The sequence below is a fragment of the Neofelis nebulosa genome, chromosome 1 (assembly GCF_028018385.1).
Source record: "Neofelis nebulosa isolate mNeoNeb1 chromosome 1, mNeoNeb1.pri, whole genome shotgun sequence".
Taxonomy (NCBI): domain Eukaryota; kingdom Metazoa; phylum Chordata; class Mammalia; order Carnivora; family Felidae; genus Neofelis; species Neofelis nebulosa.
This window is the reverse complement of record NC_080782.1, coordinates 96,557,854-96,563,853: the sequence shown is the minus strand read 5'-3', so window position 1 is coordinate 96,563,853 and position 6,000 is coordinate 96,557,854. Positions and strand designations below refer to the sequence as shown.

The 6,000-nt window shown below is 37.6% G+C and overlaps 1 protein-coding gene across 2 annotated transcripts in view; it reads left to right on the top strand.

Annotated features, from left to right (window-relative positions):
- The first annotated feature begins 3,230 nt into the window (after positions 1-3,230).
- The window catches only part of TENT2 (terminal nucleotidyltransferase 2), a 71,457-nt gene continuing 68,687 nt past the window's right edge, over positions 3,231-6,000 (top strand). For both annotated transcript variants that reach the window (XM_058728728.1, XM_058728723.1), the window contains exon 1: positions 3,231-3,517. The gene's annotated coding sequence lies outside the window, so the exon portion shown is untranslated. The remainder of the gene's footprint in view (positions 3,518-6,000) is intronic.

The window sequence follows — 6,000 nt, the reverse complement described above, 5'->3', positions numbered from 1 at the left end:
ATACTATATCTTCTGGGTTAATGTAGCTTTATAGTAAATATTGAAATCAGGTAATTTAGTGTAAGTTCTGCAACTTTGCTCTTCACTCTCAAAGTTGTTTTGGTTGTTCTAGGTCCTTTGCCTCTCCATATAAATTTTAGAATCCTTTTGTCAATTACTAAAAAAGCCTGCTGGGATTTTGATCGGGATTGTATTGAATTTACAGATTAATTTGGAGAAGAACTGACATTTTTAAAGTTTTGGCTCTTCTAAACCATGAACATGGTATATCTTTCTGCTTGTGTCTTCTTACATTTCTCTCAGCATATTTTGTATTTTCAGTGTACAACTTGAATATCTTTTATCAAACTTATCCTGATATATTTCACATTTTTGATGCTATTTTAAATGATATTTTAAATTCCAATTTCAGATTGTGTATTGTTAGTATAATACAAATACAATTGACTTTAGTATATTGATTTTATATCCTGTGATCTTGATGATCTCATTAACAGCTCCAGTAGCTTTTGTAGATTCTGTAGGATTTTCACCACAGATCATATTATCTGCAAATAAAACCAGTTTTACTTTTTGCTTTTCAATTCGGATGCCTTTTATATCTTTTTCTTGCCCATTGCACAGGCTAGACCCCCTACTACAATGCTGAAGAAGTGGTGAGTACAGAAATCCTTGCCCTGTTCCTCATCTTTGCTGAAAACATTTCGTTCTTTACCATTAAGTATGGTGCTTTTTATAGATGCTTTCTGTCAAGTTGAAGAAGTTTCCTTGAATTCCTAGGAATGGATATTGGGTTTTGTCCAGTGCTTTTGCTGCATCTATTAAAATGATGATAAAATTTTTCTTAGTTAATATAGTGAATTATAGTGTTTGATTTTCTATCAATTCAACCTAATTGCTGGAATAATTCCCCTTTTGGTCATGATGTATTATCTTTCTTACATATATTAGAATAAAAACAGCAGGAATTTTGTTAAGAATTTTTGCATCTGTTTATAAGTATATTGGTCTGTAGTTTTCTTGTAACCTCTTGGGTTTGAGTACCAGGAGGACTTGGGCAGAATTGCAAGTTTTCTTTTAAAAATACATCTTGTTAACTCGACAAAAAAAGAAAGCTGGAGTGGCTACATTACCATCAGAGAAAGTACACTTTAGAGCAAAAAAATATTACCAGGAGAAAAAGAGATTTTATAAAGTGGATGATTTATAAAATAGATCATTTCATAATGAGAAAATACTTTTCACAATCAATTTCATTAAGGATAAATTAATCTAAATAACAGAACAAAATCCCGAAGCCAAGAGCACACTGTACACACTGTATGTTAGTTAACTTGACAATAAATTATATTAAAAAAATAATAGAACAATTACAAATGCAAAAAATAGTTTATGCAACTAACAGCAGAGTTCAAAATACATGAGGCAAACCTGATAGAACAGGTAGAATTAGAAGAATCCATAATTATAGTTGGAGAGTTCAATACTCCTCTCAATAATTAATCGGGTAAGTAGACAAAAAACATATTCTAAATCCTCTAGCATTTAGAAGATTTGAACAATAGTATCAACCAATTTGATGTGATTGATATTTGTAGAACATTTCACCCAACCATTGTATCAATACACATTCATCTTAAATGCACATCGAATATTTACCAAGGCAGACTATATTATGAGTCACAGAATAAGTCTCAGTAAGTTGAAAATGATTCAAATTGTGGAAAGTATTTTAACTGGATTATTAAATAATGGAATTGAATTAGAAATCAGTAACAGAAAGATGTCTGGAAAATTCCTCAATTTTTGGAGACAACATAATACACTTACATATAAACCACGAGTCAAAGAAAAAAATCTATGGGGAAATTAGAAAGTATTTTGAAATGAAGGAAAATGAAAACATAATATATTAAACATATTAAACATTAATATTAAACATATTAAATATATTAAAACGTGTGAGATGTAGTTAAAGCAGTACTCTGAGTTACAAAAGAAGAAACATCTGTAATCAGTGATCTCAGTTTCCAAGTTAAAAAACTAGTAAATTAAAAAAAAAACTTTAAAAATTAAAAAAAAAAAGCAAAAGAAGGGAAATAAACCTAAGAGAAGAAATCAGTAAATAGGAAACAAACAATAAATATAATCTTTGAAAGCAAAAGATGGCTTTGGGATTTGAGATCAGTAAAGTTGATAAGCCTCTCTCCAGAATGATCAGGAAAAAAGAACGAGGATACAAATTACCAACTTCAGAAATGAGAAATTCTTCTACAGGAATTAAAAAGAAAATAAAGGTATATTTTTAACAGATTTACATTAACAAATCCAACAACGTTGATATTTTCACCACCACCAAAGTTCACTCCAGTAGAAATATTACATATTTGTTGAATAAGGGAATGTTAGCTATTATTAAGGACAGGGCGCCGAGTCCAGGCTTTAGAGATCAATAAGGCATTTCAGCCCCAAGCTGCTTTCATTTCACTGGAGGGAGGAAAATAACCAAAACTTAATACAGATCAGTGCAAAAGAGTGAGGGAAAGCTGGGTCAGGAAAAGCTCCTCTCGGGCGGAGTCATCCAGCTGAGACACGAAGGACCCGTAAAAAGTGCTTCACTTTTTAAAAAGTGCACAGGAGTCGTTGTGCACTAGCGAGAACGCGGCCCAGAGCCGAACTCCGCGGCCCGGCCACCGCCGACTGCCTGATCCCTCTTGTCTCAGGGCAGGCCTAGCCCTTCCACATTCGCGCTCGCAGCTGCTGAACAGGCACCTCCGTCCTAACCCAGACCGTAGCCTTTGTGCGCCTGCGCACTCAAGCAAAGCACTTGCTGGGCGGGGAGGCTGCCGGAAGTGTGACCTTTCGCTCCCTGCTCGCTGTTCCCATCCGGGTCGCGACAGTCTTCCGGGTGTTTCTGACAGGGCTTTCTACGCCGCTTTTTCGGTGACTTTTTGGTCTTCCGCTTCTTGCCACCGCCCCGAACCTCCCACACCCTTGCTGGCCCTGCCTTTTCTTGTGTCGCTCCTCCCCGGCCGCCGAGCCCGGGGTTTAGGTTGCGATCCGGATCCGGAGCCAGGCCTAGCTTTTACGCGGGCCGCTACCTGCTTTGGCTGCGGCGAAAGCGACAACCGAGCACGCCGGGCTCTCGCTGCTCCGGCCTTGGAGCTCCTGGGCGGGCAGTACCAGTAGGCCCTGCTTAGCCCTTCCCCGAGGAGACCTGTGAGTTAGGGGGCTTCGGAAAGGGACGCAATGGTGTAGGCCCAGGTCGGGGGCGGGGCTCGGGGAACTTTTCCTCAAACCGCACTGTTATGTTTGCGTGGGAAGTTGCGGCGATCTTTCTTAGACGTCCCAGACATATGGGCGGCCCCAAGGCTGCAGCACTTTCTGAAGAATCTTAGGACCGCTTACTTTTTCCACTCGTTTCCTTTCCTCGCGCCCCGTTCTCAGTCTAGGAGCCAAAGAGGAAGACCGTGTTGGGACCCCTGCATGGAGTTTCAGAGGGTGGTGAAAAAATAAGGTAAACATCTGGATTAAGTATTTAAAATGTAAGGCTTTTAGTTAAAGGGGCCTCAGTTCTTCACTTTCCAGGGAAGTGCTCAGGCTAGGACTCTGTCAGATTGTTGTACCCTTCATTTCCCGGTCAGCCTTTGTGGATAGACTCGTCATCTGTCTAGGCCAGAGAGCACGATGGGGTTTATGTGTCTCACAATTTCTTGATTATCCAGATACCGTCTTTTCTCTCCTTCAGCTCTTTGTTTAAAATAGGAGTTACGTACTTAGATTGCGGATACCAATAGGGTGAACCGAAAAGAAACAGAGAAACTAAAACTCAGGCGAAATGGGAACTTGGTGACGGATATGTGGTATGTGATTTTGTGAGGGAAGATCATAACTGAACACTAAATCTGTGTTTTGTATTACAGGTAACATACTCTTCTTGTAAATTCTGTCTTGGACGGTTTATTACCACAAGGCTTTTAATATGTACAGCGAAGAGGCTCACAATATTTAGCCAGTGGTAGTAACATTATTTTGTTGGTGTGATGGCCCCAATTATGTCTGGTCTGGAAATGCTCTTTCATACAGGCTTTAGGTGGAACAGGCCATTTATCAGTCGTTTAAGAAATGGCCATTTCAAACCACATGACAAGATTTTTTTCTTTTAGCTCTGGGTTGGTATCTAATTCCTAATCAAAAGGAATGTCCTTTTCAAAACTCGCAAGTAGTTTTGACAGTGGGTGAGCAGGATATAGGATTTGGACTTTTTGCGTTGTGGAGAAAAGAAGTGAGTTTAGGAGGTCAAAGGCATTTGGACAAAGTGGACAGGTAACTTGATTTAGTTGCCATAGTTCTGGCTTTTGGTTTTTATACTGGGGAGATTCTGCTTTCCAGGGAATCCTGATTATGGAAGGAATTATGTAACCTTGAAAGTTCTCTAATTGGTTGGAGAAGAGTCAAATTCAGGACAGAAATTCCAGGTTGTGAGTTACAGGACCAAATACCATATCAGTAGGAATTACTTTGTAAACCACTCCTGTACACCCTTGTTTCCTGTATGATTATTTACAAATAAACGTATATAATTTCCCATTGTGTCAACCTTAGTCAATAAGCAACTTTAAGATTCTTGCCTTAAGAACCATGCAACGGTTTTAAAACACTTCTTCAGAAGTTCCTATATCATCCTGTTTTATTGTCATGAGCATTGAGAAGCCAATAACTTTAAAGCTAAGGAAAATAAGATACCAGGAATAATCTGGATTTTCTTTCTTTATTGTAGAATTTCTTATCCTTGCTATCACAGTTGATGTGGAATCGTGTTTTATGTAGATCATCAAATAGACTTACTGAAGGAGCCTTTCATTCAGAATATAAAGAAAAAGATACAAAATTTTGTGGTGGTCTCCTTAATTCTATGGTAATAGGTGTGTCGGATTTTATACTCTAAAGCTCTATATTCTGTTTAAAAAATGATTCCTCATATCGTTTTTGATGGATGATTATTTTTGGATTATTTATATTATTTATCTTCATCAAAATCAGTGTTGAAATGTATTAGAAAAATATTAGAAGGAGGAATTGAAATTCATGCCTTTTGGTTTACTTCCTGATTTCTAGATGGTCATGCGGGATGCCCATGTTGGGGAGCAGTGAATGCCATTGGTTACATTCCCTAGGAATGATCTGACTGTGAGGGCTGGCCTTGTTGAAGCCATACTTCAGGGCCAAGATTCATACTGAGGAGAACCTGACAGATACTTTGTTTTGGAGGAACTCCAAAAGCTTCAGTTGCTTATCTCGGAATTTGGGATAGGCTAACTAGATACCTGCTTTAGGTAAACTTTTGGCTCTGAAATCACTGTAAGCTTTTAAACCTTGGATAATTTGGTCATTAGCTTTGTAGAGTATTTGTGGGCCACAAGACATCTTTTGACTTGTTCTTGTTTTGGATCTTATCATGTCATGGCATAGAAATAAGGTGAGGTCTAGACTGTTTTGTCATTTTGGGTTTTCAAGTCTTAATGCATGTATATGGGGCTTTATTTGGGTCCAGAGGAAAAACATAAGCATATTGATGTAAACAAAGTGTCTAGAATTTTAACTATTAATTGATTTAAATAAATCCGAAAATAGAACATTTTAATTTTAGCTTTCTGAATACAAATTCCTTCCCTTGTTTGATCGGTAGTATCTGTATTCCAAGAAAATGAAATATCAAGCAAAATTCATTTAATGAATTATATTTAATGTTATTTTCTCATGAATCTTATGAAATAGGAGTTATGTTTTGTGGGAGTTTGGGTTAGGGAAACAGAATAAAGAAAGCCAAGAAAGAAAAGAGCATGAACCCAGACAAAGGCTAGAACATGGCTTTAGTTGCTAGTCTTGAATCTGGCATTCTGTGATTATTACATGTACTTTTAATAAAGGATTGTCCAGAATCCTGCTTGGTTCAAGATATTTTCCATTTCCTTTGAGCAGTGAAAATCAGGGAGTACA